The 15,293-nt window shown below is 43.6% G+C and overlaps 1 long non-coding RNA gene across 1 annotated transcript; it reads right to left on the reverse strand.

Annotated features, from left to right (window-relative positions):
- Window positions 1-8,595: 8,595 nt before the first annotated feature.
- Window positions 8,596-12,931, reverse strand: LOC105722040 (uncharacterized). Its single transcript, XR_001108473.2, has 3 exons — window positions 12,841-12,931; window positions 11,761-11,879; window positions 8,596-9,164 (listed from the first exon to the last, which is right to left on the reverse strand). It is a non-coding gene; the product is annotated as an uncharacterized LOC105722040 (long non-coding RNA).
- Window positions 12,932-15,293: the final 2,362 nt, after the last annotated feature.

Consider the following 15,293-nt stretch of genomic DNA (forward strand, 5'->3'; position numbering starts at 1 on the left):
TAGGGAGCCTGACTGTTCTCAACGAGAATGTTTAAGTTTGTGTTTTAATTTTAAACCTGTATCTGTAAGCCATTCTGGATCATCTTAATGACATTCTTAGCAGCATTTTCAGGATTTCCATTGGGGTTTTGTGTTTCTAGGCCTGGCCTCATGTGGCAAGACTTACTGATCACCAGTTCATAGCCAGACAACAGACGGAGGCATAGGGAGGCCAGCTGATGGCCAGGCAACGCCTCACATGCTCAGCAGATGGGAAGCTGGCAGCCCTGTATATAGGAAAAGTGGTGGGAGCAATGTGTCACCCCAGAGAGCATGGTGGGATGGGAGTTACAAACTGAAAAGAACTGCAAATTCGCAGCCATAGGCACACTGAAAAGATCTGTTTAGTAGTGTCTGCAAAACATCTGCCACATTAGTGTTGTCAGTTTCAGTTTTTTAGTTTTTTTTTATGTGTGTGTGTGTGTGTGTGTGTATGTGTATTTTCTGGGTTTTATAGTTGTATAAGATCTCTATACAGAATAGAAACCTAGATTTATGCTTATATATATATATATATATATATATTTTTTTTTTTTTTTCTCTTTTAAAGATGGGGTTTCACCACGTTGGTCAGGTTGGTCTTGAACTCCCAACTTCAGGTGATCCGCCTGCCTTGGCCTCCAAAGTGCTTGGATTACAGGCGTGAGCCACCACGCCCGGCCCGATTTATGCTTTTTTAAATGAAGTCCACACATACAAATGTAAAGGCAAGATAAGTCAACACTGGACAACTGTCAGGTTTTTGGTTTTTGCTTTGTTTTGTTTTCCTGAAGCATAACAGGAAATCAGTTTGTTCCTCAGTTTGGCATTAAACTGATGAAAGCTCCTCCTTTAGGTCACTATGGTTCCCCTCTGGGATTTGTGCAATCCTCTGCCAAATGGAAGGACCTTACTAAAGATGTAACAGACACACCCACAACTCCGTCCTATGGTGTCATATGTAAATCACGTGATGGCTGCAACAAAAGCAAACCAACAGGACAAAACAAAACAAAACAAGCTAAGCAGAGAATACACTCAGAAGACCATAACCCTAGCAGCTAAGAAAAGAAGCAGACCAGTGTGGCAGACATCATATTTTTATTGCGGTAAAATATTCCTAGCATACTGTTTACCATTTTAACCATTCGTAAGTGTGCATGGCATTACACACATTCATATTGTTGTGCAGCCATCCACACCATCTATATTCCAAAAGCTTTTCATTCTACCCAACAAAAACATTGTACCCATTAAACAATAGCTCCCCACTCCTCCTTTCTCCTAGTTTGTGAGAACCTTTATTCTTTCTGTCTCTGCGAAATTACCTACTCCAGGTACCTCATATAAGTGGAATCATAGAGTATTTGTCTTTTTGTGACTGGCTGGCATATTTCACTTAGCATAATTCGTTAATGTTAATCAATGTTTTAGCATATATCAAAATTTAATTCCTCTTTATGACTGAATAGTATTCCATTGTACAGACATGCCACATTTTATTTACCCATTCATCCCTCAATGGACACTTTATGGCTTTTGTGAATACAAGCATCTGTTCCAGTCTCTAATTTTAATTCTTTTGCACATAGTCCTAGGAGTGGAATTTTGGGGTCATATGGTAACTCTATGTTTAATCTTATGAGAGATTGATAAATTGTTTTCCACAGTGGTTGGACCATTTTACATTCCCACCAGCAATAAACAAAGACTCTAATTTCTCTACATCTTTACCAACATTTCCTCCCCACCTTTTTTTTGTTTGTTTGTTTAAGAGATAGGGTCTTGCTGGCCGGGCGCAGTGGCTCACACCTGTATTCCCAGCACTTTGGGAGGCCGAGGCGGGTGGATAACGAGGTCAAGAGATCAAGACCATCCTGGTCAACATGGTGAAACCCAGTCTCTACTAAAAATACAAAAAATTAGCTGGGCATGGTGGCACGTGCCTGTAATCCCAGCTACTCAGGAGGCTGAGGCAGGAGAATTGCTTGAACCCAGGAGGCGGAGGTTGCAGTAAGCCGAGATCGTGCCATTGCACTCCAGCCTGGGTAACAAGAGTGAAACTCCGTCTCAGAAAAAAAAAAAAAAAAAAGAGATAGGGTCTTGCTATAGTGACTAAGCTGGTCTTGAACTCCTGGCCTCAAGTGACCCTCCCACCTCCCATCTTCTCCCCTCCCAGTTTACTGGAGGGCTTCTGAGAAAGATTTTTGCACAATTAAAAAATACACAAGAAGAGGCAGTCCTTTTTCTTCTGGACATTGTTGTTTTAGATGAGATATCTGGAATTGTGCAGCCAACTTACCACCATGAGGGCAATTGTCCTGAAGACCGATCCAACCTGCAGAAGTCAACAGAGCAGGAAGACTGGATCCCTGGTCCCCAAAGACATTGTTGAGTTTTCAGATGAGCCAAACTTGGAGCTGCACCGTGACCTTGGGACATCTTGTCATATGCAATTATACATCCCTAACTGACAAGGACATTAGAGTCAGGGATTTCTGTTCCTCGAAGCCAAAGCCATTCTAATAAGGATTTTTAAAATTTCTTCTTTGAAATGCACATAATTACACATATAAAATTAATATACTCACCAAATATTTATGGCGTTAAGCATCAGTTTGATTTTTTTTTTTTTAAAGAGACACGGTCTCTCTCTGTTGCCCAGGCTGGGATGCAGTAGCAATCACAGCTCACTGCAACCTCAAACTCCTGGGCCCAAGTGATCCTCCTGTCTCAGCTTCTGGAGTCTCTGAAACTACAGGTGCACACCATCGTGCCCAGCTATTATTTTCTTATTTTTAATAGAGATGAGGTCTCACTATGTTACCAGAGTGGTCTTGAACTGCTGGGCTCAGGTGATCCTCCCACCTTGGCCTCCCAAAGCATTGGGATTACACGCGTAGGCCACTGCACTCAGCCTTCATTTGATCTTTGTCAGCACTCTAATAGCTCACAATCTGCTTACTGGAAGATAAGCGATGCAATATAAAACCTTACAAGGTTAAGTATCGAAGGAAATATCACAGCCAATCAGTGGTTCAGAGGAAGGAGTGGGGTTTGAGGCTGGAATGGGATTCAGGTCAAAGTGAAGTCATAGCTGGGCTGGACCTTGGAGGTGGGCAGGATCACAAGAAGACAAATGAAGGGCATTTCTCCCCTCTTTAGTGACATCCTTTTATAAGGAAAAAAGTGCCCATATACCAAAGATTGTGCTCAAGAATTTCTGATAGTGATTGAAGCAACCCCTCTCTCTAATCTCACTCTCCCTGCATTCCTTCAAGTACAAGTTGTTTTCAAAATATTCTATCTAGCACATTTCTTTGCAAACTGTTTTCATCATTTGGAACTTGCTATCTCACCTAAATGGAATGCGGGTTTACTCAGCTCAGAGCTTTTCGAATGTGATAGGAGGAGGCACATGAGCTGAAGCAAACCACCCAGCGGCCCCTGGAAAGATCTTCAAGCTCTAGGTCGTGGGTGGGACTCTTCCGACCTTACAGCGTGCTGATTAAAATACAAGAAAAATAGAAGAACAAAACCCAAAGTAACTGCCCTTGCTTGTCCGCGTGTTTGGATCCTGGAGGGAATAGCAAGAAAGGAGAGGGGGTGTCCCTTAGTTAAGAGTGACCAAATGTCCCCTCCCCTTGTTACACACCACAGGACAGCATTCTACTTCTGCAGGACAGCTCAGAGAGGCCACATCCTGCTGTCTGTAAGCACTGCTGCTGTGTGTAAATAAATCTCATTCCTGAGAAGGGCGGGGGCTGGAGTGAGCAGCTTAATCCATACCAGAGACAGTGAGCCTCCAAGACAAGGCACAGGGGAGGGACAGACGGCCAGGCCTGGGTCTGTGGCAGACCACTGCAAAGTTACTTAACTGTCCTGGTTATTCACCATGGAAATGGGAACCAGAACGCTGAGCTCATGTGGCTGCTGTGAGCAGTGCATTAAAACAGTTTCCGTAGGACTGTCATTGGCAACAGGGTCGTAGTGAGTGGTAGGAAGATTATTGGTCTTGGCCTTACCTTCAGAAAGGCATCGCACTTAGGGATTTAATTGTGTCCTTAAATAAGATCGTCCACACTGTCACTGTGTTTTATGAGTGTGTGTGGTGAACATGGTGAGAGCGATGCTACAACTATGAATATGTTAAATGTGAAAAATTAAAATATACCATAATTTTTATGACTTTGTCTTAGAGGACTGTGTGTACCTTACACACAGATTTTCTTCTGCCTCTTCCACGCCTGAGACAGCAAGACCAACGCATCCTTCTCCTCCTCAGCCTATTCAACGTGAGGAAAATGAGGATGAAGACTTTGATGATGAGCCACTTCCACTTAATGAATAGGAAATCGATTTTCTTTTCCTTACGATTTTCTTAATAATATTTTCTCTCTTTCGCTTACTTCATTGTAAGAATACAGTATTTAATGCATATAATGTACAAAATATGTATTAATCAACTGTTTATGTTATCTGAGGCTTCCAGTCAACAAGAGATTATTAGTAATTAAGCTTTTAAAGAGTCAAAAGTTATAAGCAGATTTGTGACTGGATGGAGGATCAGTGCCTCAACCCCTGCATTATTCAAGAATCAACTCTATTGTATGCGTGTGAATATGTATATATAACACACACACACACACACACACACACACACACACCTCCATTCCTAGAAAGACCCCAGGCTTGGGTGTATGTATTTCCAGGAGCCTTAAAAAATGGCAACTGCTCAGGAGTCTCTTGACTTCTGAGAGGCTCTGGGTAGTGTATGTGATAGTTCTCTACTTTTCTTCCTTCTTTAATGCAAAAGATCTAGCAGGCAGAGCCTATCTTAAGTTTGCAGGACAAGGGAAAAAGCCATTAGAGAAGGGCAGGCTGCTTTTCAGAGATATTTCAAGCCCCATAGACAGGAGCCCCAGGGTAAGGTGTGTGCATTTTGGAAGAATTTGGTAAAGAGAGCCACCCATCTGTGCTGGCCCCCATTTTCTGTGCAAGAGAAGCTGCTTCATAGGTGCTATGAAATCGCAATTGTGACTGAGCTATTATATTGCTGCCCATGCCAAACCTGGCTCCAATGAGAGCTGGAGATGTTTCTGAGCTAAATGAACCAACGGCCACATAAATACAGTCATGAGCATGCCCAGGAACTGGAGCCATCTACCAAGTCCAATGTTCACCTCTTCTTTATTTCTGTTTTAAAAAATAAACTTTTGTTGACATATAACAGACACATCAAAAATGTACCAGCTATAAGTGTACAGCCCATAGCATTTTACAGAGTGAATGCTCCCATGTCATTCCATCCAGATGAGTACAAACAGCATTACCTGCATGGCACAGCCCTCCTCACACCCTGCCCGATGAGTGTGCCTCCCTCCCAAAGCACCCCCAGCCTCAGTGTCTAAGACCTTGGATTGCTTGTGCCTGTTTTTAACCTGTATGTAAATGAAATCACACAGTAAGTGCATGCTCTTTAGCTTCTGGCCTATCTTGCTCAACCTTGTGTCCATGTGATTCGTTTCTGATCTGCCATGAAGCAGCATTTTCATTACTGTATAGGATTCCATTACATGAATATATTACCATTTATTTCTCTGTTCTACTATCAAGGGGCATTTGGGTTGTCTCTGGGTTTTAGCTGTTATAAATACTGCCAATAGAAAAAGCTTTTTTGTTTATGCATTTGGGGAGGGGTAGATATACCTAGGAATGAAACTACTGGCCCATGGGGTCTGTGTATTCAGCTTCCAATGGTTACCCAGTGTGGCTGAGTCAGCTGATACTCCCACCAGCAGGGCCGAGAGTTTCTGTTGCTCCGCATCTTACTGACTCCGGGTGTTGTCATTTTTCATTTTCACGCTTCTGGTGGTTATGAGGAGGTCTCTCATTAGGTTTTAATTTAAATCTCTGGAATGGTTGATAAGGTTTAGCACCTTTTCATATGTTTATTAGCCATTTGGAGATTCTCATTTGTTAAGTGCCTATTCAGGTCTTTGGCCAATTTTTCTATCGGGTTGTCTGTCCTTTTCATATTGATCAGTAGGAGTCTTTTATTTATTTTTCTTATGAACCTTTTTGTTACATGTTGCAAATCTCTTTTCATTCTTTTAACGGCACACTTTGATGAACAGAAGTTATAAATTTTAATATAGTCCAGTGTATAAATCTTTTCCTTTATGGCTAGTGCTTTTTGTGTTCTCTACCTCAAAGTCACAAAGACGGTCTCCAATGTTATGCTCTATGAGCCTTATTATTTCGTTGTTCACATTTTGATCTGTGGTCACCTGAAAATGCTTTTGGTATATGATAGAGGTCAAGATTATTCATTTTTTGGATATCTCATCAACCCAGCATCATTTATTTTTTAAAGAATCTAAAATGCATGTAAAAAAAGAATAAAAAATAAAAATATCATATATATCTTAAAAAAAATCTTTCTCCATTATTTTATGTGCTACCTTTGTCATAAATCACATATCCATATAATGTGGGTCTATTTCTGGACTCTCTATCCTGTACCATGGGTCTATCTACATAGTCTTGTTACAGACCTGCCCTACTTAACTACTATAGATTTATGAGTCTTTATGCCTAGTGTATGTCCCACAACTATTTTCTTCTTCTTTAAGTTTGTCTTAGCAATTTTTAGCCTTTTCCATTTCCATAGAAATTATAGCATCAGCTTGTTGGTTCCCACCACAAATTCTGCTGGGATATTGATTAAAATTTCATTAAATCTGTATAGACCATTTGGGAAACAATCAATACCTCTAACTATTTAGTTTTTTTGAATCCATGAATATGGTATATTATTAATTTAGTTTTTTAATTTCTTTCAGGAAAATTTTACAGTTTTCTATGTAGAAGGTTTGCAAATCTGGTGTTGAATCTATTCCTAGCTATTTGATCTAAATGAAATTGTTTTTTAAACTTTAATAATTGTTTACTGATATTTTATAGAAATATAATTGACTTTTATGTATTAACCTTGCATCCAGAGAACTTGGTACATCAATTAATTAATTTTAATAGTTTATGTGTAGATTCATTTGGATTTCTATATATAATACGTCATTTGGGAATAATGGCAGTTTTATTATTTCCATGCTAACTCTTATACATTTTATTTCTGTATTTCTTTATATGCTTTATTTTACTGTCTGAGAACTTTAGTACCACATTTCATAAAATACAAATGGTAAAAGACTTGTCTCATTCTCAACCTCAGAGGAGAAAACTTAATTTTATGATTTAATATTATGTTTATTGTATTTTAATTAGATAAAAAGTTCTATTATATTACAAGCTTAAGAGTTCCTTTTTAAAAATTAAGAACAAACATCCAATTGTTTAAAATGTTTTTTTCTGCTTCTATTGAGATGATTGTATGATTTTTTTTCCCACATCAAATGACTTTTATTGATTTTCAGGTGTGAAACTAACCTTGCAACTTGATCTTGATACATTGCCTTTTCTATCTAGTGCTGGGTTGCATTTGCTAAAAATTTGCATAGAGTTTTTCTATCTTTAAATGAGAGTGACTGTCATTTTTCTTCCTTGCAGTTAGACCAAGGAGATCACTTCCGTCTTCTGGGGATGACACAGATTCAAAGCCGGCTGTCCGTGTCTGTGAGGGTCAGTGTCCAGTTCTGTCTTACTCTCATGCTGTGATCTCGGGCCCCATCTGAAAGCTGGGAGTGTTCAGCAGGCGCTTTCCTCCTTGACATGTTCTGAACATCAGTTTTTGTACCCCTGTCCCAGAAGAGTGCCAAAAGCTCTGCTGAGCGTCTCAGCTGGACAACCTCTTTTGTTTCGGAATTGGCTGTGGTCCTGCAGGTAAGTGTGGGTCTAAGTGCTGGGATCATTTCTCTTTCTCTTTGTGGCCTTTCACATTCTCACTGCCTTGGCCATTATTCTCCATCTTCAAATGTGTTTTTGTCTTTTTCTATTTTGTCCAGCTCTTCTCATTGTTTTCAGTGAAAAATCTGATCCAAGCAAAGGTGCTCCCTACTTTTCTTCCTATCCCCACACTCTCCCTCCAATCCTCTGCCCTTCATACCTACATAGTCCAAACACTGTGGGGGTGTGATGCAGCCGACCTCCCTGCTGCCAGCCTGTGCCCTTCCTCCCCAACCATACACACCGAGTAGCATTGCCTTGCACATGCCACCCTCCTACTTAAAAGCCTGCCATGAAGGCTGGACACGGTGGCTCATGCCTATAATCCCAGCACTTTGGGAGGCTGAGGTGGGTGGATCACGAGGTCAGGAGATCAAGACCATCCTGGACAACATGGTGAAATCCCATCTCTACTAAAAATACAAAAAATTAGCTGGGCGTGGTGGGACATGCCTGTAGTCCCAGCTACTTGGGAGGCTGAGGCAGGAGAATCACTTGAACCGAGGAGGCCGAGGTTGAGATTGCACCACCACACTCCAGACTGGGAGATAGAGTGAGACTCCATCTCAAAAAAAAAGAAAGAGAAAGAATGAATGAAAAAGAAAGAAAGAAAGAAAGTCTACAATTATTTTGATCAGCCTACAGGGTAAAGCCTTGTTTTTCAAGCCTTGAACTCGAGCACTTCAAAGAGATGCTGCCCCTCTACCCCAACGCTGCCCCTCCACTGCCCTCACCTTCCACCTCCTCCCTAAAGCAGCCCTCCTTCTCACTCCGTGGGTTTACACGCAGTTCTCAGAATGCGCTGGAGGCTCTTCTGCCTCTGAGCCTTTTCCCCTCTGCTCTCCCTCCTCCAGTACCCCTCCTCATCTCTTAGTTGCTTTAGTCCTGCCTTCTCTTACAACTGACTCAGGTTCCTTTGTCCAAGAAGTCATGACTTCACACCCTGTGACACTCCTGGGGTCCCTGGAGTGCCTTCCTGTTGCCCTTGAATGGTAAAACAGCAACGTTGAGTTTTTCACTGATTCATCTGTGAGTTGCCTTTCCATGTCCCACCAACCAGCTGCTCCTCACAGAAGTCATCCCTGAACCCCATTTGCAGGCTTATCGCTAGCGATGACAGATGCTCAGCTGGTGAAGTAAGTGCTCTGTGCATGGTGGCGACTCTGGTGGTGAGAGTTGTCCGTCAAGTGTGTCTCGCTCTCTGCTGTTGAAGCTCAGGGCAGCTACATTCCCCTTCCTTTCTGGAGTGAAGCAGGGCTGTGTTACCAACTTTGGCCAATGGAATGGGGGTAGAAGGGATGCATATCCCTTCAAGGCAGAGGGTTTACAAGCCTGTGCACCGTTTGCTTCCCTCCCCCCTCCACCCCAGGTTCTCTCTTTATTTCCTGTTGGGAATCTTGGAAGTAAAGGTCAAGATGGAGCTTTCCTGATCCTGGCTCCATGAATATCTACACAAAACAGAAGGTCCACCAACCGCAATGGTCACATGGCATGAGTGAATAATCGACTTTTAATCTCATAGGCCACAGAGGGAGGGTCAATCGTGTCTGTGACTGCACCCTACCTCACCTCTCTCACCTGATCTGCTGCTGCCAGAGTCGGTGGGGAGGGGGCTGCTGCTGCTGGTGGAGATGATGAGCAGGAGTAAACAGAGGCATGGCTCTCACTTCCCATCATAGCACTCGGGCCCCGTTTGCCCATAGCCAGAAGAAAACATCTGGCCCTTAAAGTGTCATAAAAATCTACTTAAATAAAGAGGGAACAAAATTTAAGGCACTAGTTCCCAAACATGTTCACCTAGGAAACAACTTAAAATTGCAGAACTATTTTCTCTTTGGATGATTCCTGCAGACAACAGTCATGAAAACTACCTTAGAACACTTGCTAACACCCCACCCCAGGTGCCTTCTTCATTATCTGGAAACTTTACAACAACTTGGCAAGATGGATGCCATAAGTTCCCATTTTCCAGGAAGGAGCAAAAAGCTTCCAGAGGCCAAGTGGCCTGCATGGAGCCAGGGAGCTGGCGGTCCGTGGGGATGCTGTTCTCTGGTGGGGAGCTGTCGGCTCCAAAGTGAGACCGCAGTTTCCTCACTCTGAGTCTCAATTTCAGTGTAGGAACTAGGAATGAAACAGCCAGCGGGGACCGTTTCTGTATTTTAAGTATCTTATCAAATTGAGAGCAAATGAGCACATTAAAAATAAACTATTAAACTCAACATAATTAGCTGCATATACTTTTGCCCATATATTAATGTACTCCTATTTCATTTATTTTGTTTTCTGCTACCTCTTCTTAGCAAACAATTAGTAGGAAGCACAAAAGTTTCAAAAACGTTTTATAGGAGGAATTTAAACATAGAGAATGTTAATTCAATTTTAGCTTGATTCGGAGTAAAATCCCTCTGTTATTCCATTCTAGCCTAGGGGCCTCTTTGAGTGAGGCCAGGGGACTATGGGAGCACCCGTAAAGAACCATTAGTAAGGTACCTCCATCATCCTCCAGCCCCCAACTCTGACCTCACTCCTTCAGGGCACCACCTCTCAAGCTCCCGCAGAAGACAATTGGGCCATTTGGTGAAAGTCAGCCCTTGGCTTCTTGGAGAAGATCCACAGGTATGGGCAGCTTGAACTGAGACTTTTTTGTGATGTTAAACCATGGGGATCCACTAACTGGGCCATTACCTCATTTCACAAATACTGTAAGGGTCAGAGAACTTCTAAACTTCTGATGGGCTGGCCTCCTTCCTGCCTTGCTTTCAGCTGTCTGAGAATCTGATTTTATGCACCTAGACATCATGCCACACTCTTGTGGCAGTTTTCCTACCAGGTTTTATAGAGAGGCCATCGATATGGTGTCTGACTCTGTAGTCAGGCGGACAGGTATTCATGCACTGGCCCTGCCTCTTAACTACCTGTGTGCCCTCAGACAAGTTATGGGGCCTAAGTCTCACTCAATCATCTTTTCTTTAAAATGTGGGATAAGATTATTTGGAATGTTTTGAATATTCAACTAAAAATACCTTTGTAATATTAAATATTCAATGAATGTTCACTATAATTTGAATATTAAACTCTCAGAAAGTGTCAAATGACCAGTTTAAAATTCTTGCTTTATGCTAATTATGTAACAGGCTTGATTTAGGGGCAGGGCGGGTGGGAGGTGAAGGTAGTGGGAAGGTTTTCTTTAGCCCTGGAAATCAAAGTGTCTTCGTTCATTAACATTGATTGTGCACTTATGTGTCAAGAGTGAAGGATAAACACTGGGAATTTAGAAATGAGAGCCAGAAACCCTACCATTTTATGCCCAACTAATACAACCATTAGAGCCTCTTGTGACATTTAGGTTTTTTGTTTGTTTGTTTTAAATTTACATGTTAATTGCTTTGCTTGGAAACAATTCTGGAATTCTGCTTTCTGGTATCAAGAGAGCACTTAGAAGTTCTTCCTGAGGACACTTACAAGGTCCTTCATTCACTCAACAATCATGCACTACAAGCCACTCACTGCCCAAGTGTGCCCTAGACTGCGCATGGACTACATGCTATGCGCAGCAGGCAGCAAGACAAATGGGACGTGCTGTGCTACGCTCAGAACTAATAGGAATGTGGGTGGCCCCTGGGAAGCCACTGGCCAGCCCAGCTTTCTGCTTCCTGTCCCCAGACAATCCGTGTTCCCAAAGTGTTCTATCCCTTGCTAAGAAGCTAGCTGTCAGATCTCCACATCCTCCACTCCTTCCCTGAGTGAGGGAAGCTCTTCCAGGGACCCTGGGAAAGCATGTCCCAGCCAGCAGCTGCCTTCCCTCCGCTCAGTGTCGTCCAGGTTGTTTGGCCTCACCTGGGCCTCGGCCGCTCTTGCTCTGCCCTGGTTTGCTCTCGCAGCGTGTCAGGAGTGAGTCTGGCCGCATGCCTAACCTCAGCCAAATGTTTGACTCAGGCTCAGTTCCCGAAGGTTCCCTGGAGTGAAAGCAGATTAACAAGTGAAACCCATCAGAGCATTTTCTCTGGAGGGAAGCTTGTGGTGACCTTCAGCCTCTGCTTTCCACCCAGAGTCCGCCTTTCCTGAGTCCTGTGGGGTCAGACACCTGGCAAAGAAAGGACAGCAGGGCTCAGGTGTGTGTCTGCCGGGGACTGCACAGCGTGGATTCCAGGATGCTATTCCACTCCTTGTGCAGGAGTTGTGCGGGGGATGGGCAGACAGAGGGCTGGGACAGTAATGAGGGGTGCTGATGCTTAGTGGAGGGAGCAGGTACCAGGCACCACTCTGTGCCACACCACCTACCACAGCACACAGTGGAGTTTGGGTCTTCAGCTTTGTAAATACCCAAATGGGAGGGTTCTGCTTTTGCATCCTTCCTCTTACAGCATCAGGTCAGTGTGCTGATGAGGCCGACTGGGGCTGGGGCCCCTTCCTGCGGGGAGATGGGATGCAGGCTGGTGGGGAAGGGACTGGAAATTGTTGGAGCAGAAGAAGTTGAGAGGAATCAGCACTACTCTCCCTAGCTATCCATTTAACTCCTCCATCGATAGGATAACTCATGTGCTTATCCAATAAGCATCAGGCACTGAGGGAAAATGCCAGCCCTCTAGATCAGGGCCTTCAACTTCCAAAATCATAATCCACAATACACACATAGATTTTATGTGGTGATCCAGTGCACATACACCTATTCACACACAGAGACACAGGCAGACACACACAGAAGCACACACATTCACATAGATACACACACATTCACACACAGAGACACATTCACATGCAGACACACACATTCACACACACACTCACACAGACCCACACACATACATTTACGCATACCCATTCACACAGAGACACAGACACACATTCACACACAATATACACAAAGACACTCTAGACACAAGAAACAAAAGTTCTACAAAACAAGCTGGTCCATACCATGCATGACACATCCTGATCTCTTCTCTTTTCTCTTCTCTTCTCTCCTCTCCTCTTCTTTCTCTTCTCTTCTCCTCTTCTCTTCTCTTCTCTCTCTTCTTTTCTCCTCTCCTCTCCCCTCCCCTCCCCTCTCCCCTCCCCTCCTCTCCCCTCCCCTCCCCTTCCCTTCTCTCCTCTTCTTTCTCTTCTCTTCTTCTCTTCTCTTCTTCTCTTCTCTCCTCTCTTCTCTTCCTCTTCTCTCCTCTCCTCTCCTCTCTTCTCTTCTCCTCTTCTCTTCTCTTTTTTCTCCCCTCCCCTCCCCTCCCCTCTCCTCTCCTCTTTCTTTCATGCTAATCGCCACCCGGAACTACATTGATTTCATGATTGACTAATGGGCTCTTCAATGTTCTCAAGAATGCTGCTGAAGCCCACAGTTTCATCAGGATGAAAACCACATGCACAGATATTTACAGCTCTCGGTTCTGCAGTAGAGGTTTCTCCTGAGCTGGGAGCTGGAGCAGGGAGGTTGGGAGGGACCACCTGGCTCAGCTGGAGCAGGTGATGAAGGGTGACCCAGGTCATCTGACAGAGGAAGTAGAGCTGGGTGCTCAAGCCAGCTGGAAGTCTCTGGGAAAGGCGCCACACCAGGAGCACCGTTAGGCGCAGAGGGAAGACTCGGCCCAGAGGTTCCTTTGCAGTCGTTACTACTGAATTCTTAGAATGTCCAGTGCTTCTTGGGTACCCAAGGCTTCAGCATGGGATTCCAGTCTCTGTGGAATGTTTGTTATCTTGGCTGTGTTTAGATAGAATGAACTGTTCACACAAGTATCATTAAGTTCTGCATAATAGACATCCCATATCAGCTGATACTGAACTCTTCAGTCATGCACCACACAATGATGTTTTCTCAACAGGCCATATGCATGACAGTGGTTTCACAAGATTATAACGAAGCTGAAAGAGTCCTCTTGCCTAGTGACCTCGCAGCGGTCATAACACTGTAGTGCGATGCATGACTCACGTGTTTGTGGTGATGTTGGTGTAAACAAACCTACTGCGCTGCCAGTTGTAGAAAAGCACAGAGCATGCAAGCGGGTACAGAACATCATTCTTTCTCATGATACATGGTGATGTTCCCGCCTTGTGTATTTACTCTATGCTATAATTGGGATGCGCGTCTCCCCAAACCTTATGTTGAAATTGGATCCCCAATGCTGAGGCCCACCGGGAGGTGTCTGGGTCGCGGGCGAGGATCCCTCATGAACAGCTTGGTGCCCTCCTTGAGGTAATGAGTGTTTCTCACTCTATTCCTTCCCTTGAGAGCCATTGTTAGAAGGAGCTGGTACCTCCCCCGTCTGTCTCTTGCTTCCTCTCTCACCAGGTAATCTGCCTGTGCTGGCTCCCCTTCACCTTCTGCCATGAATGGAAGCAGCCAGAAGCTGAGCCGATGCCAGCACTCCGCTTCCTATGCAGCCTGCAGAACCGAGAGCCAAATAAACCTTTCTTAAAAAGCAAATTACCCAGCCTCAGGTATTACCCTATAGCAACACAAATTAACTAAGACACTATCCCACATTTTTAATGGTTATTTTAGAGCATACTCCTTCTTCTTACAAAAAAAATACTAAGTATAAAACAGCCTCTGGCAGGTGCTTCAGGAGGTATCCAGAAGAAGGCATCATCATCAAGTGACATGACAGCTCCATGCATGTTACTGCCCCTGAACACCTTCCAGTGGGACGAGATGTGGAGATGAAAGACAGTGAGACTGATGATTCTGACCCTGCGTAGGCCTAGGCTAATGTGTGTGTTTATGTTTTAGTTTTTAACAAAAAAGTTTAAAAAGAAAGATAAATAAAAAATTAAAATTTTTGACTGGGCACAATGGCTCACACCCATAATCACAGCACTTTGGGAGGTCAAAGCAGGAGGATAGCTTGAGGCTAGATGTTTGAGACAAGCCTGGGCAACATTCAAGACCTCATCTCTACAAAAAAAAAAAAAAAAATAGCTAGGTGTGGTGGCATGCAACTGTAGTCCCAGCTACTTGGGAGGTTGAGGTGGGAGGATCACTTGAGTGCAGGAGTTCGAGGCTGCAGTGAGCTGTAATCGTGCCACTGTACTCTAACCTGAGTGATAGAACCAGACCTCATCTCTTTAAAAAAATAGAAATGAAAAAGGCTTATAAAATAGAAATATAAAGAAAGAAAATATTTTTGTACAGCTGTACAATGTGTTAGTGTTTTAACTTGTGCTATTAAAAAAGAGAAAAACAAATTCTAATTAAAAAGTTTATAAAGGCCCAGCATAGTGGCTGATGCCTGTAATCCCAGCACTTTGGAAGGTCAAGGTGGGTGGATTACCTGAGACTGGGAATTTCAGACCAGCCTGGCCAACATGTGAAACCCCGTCTCTACTAAAAATACAAAAATTAGCCGGGCGTGGTGGGGGCCGCCTGTAATCTCAGCTACTCG

Source organism: Aotus nancymaae, unplaced genomic scaffold (genome assembly GCF_030222135.1).
Source record: "Aotus nancymaae isolate 86718 unplaced genomic scaffold, 86718_ANA_hifiasm-v0.15.2.pri h1tg000032l_0, whole genome shotgun sequence".
Lineage (NCBI taxonomy): Eukaryota > Metazoa > Chordata > Mammalia > Primates > Aotidae > Aotus > Aotus nancymaae.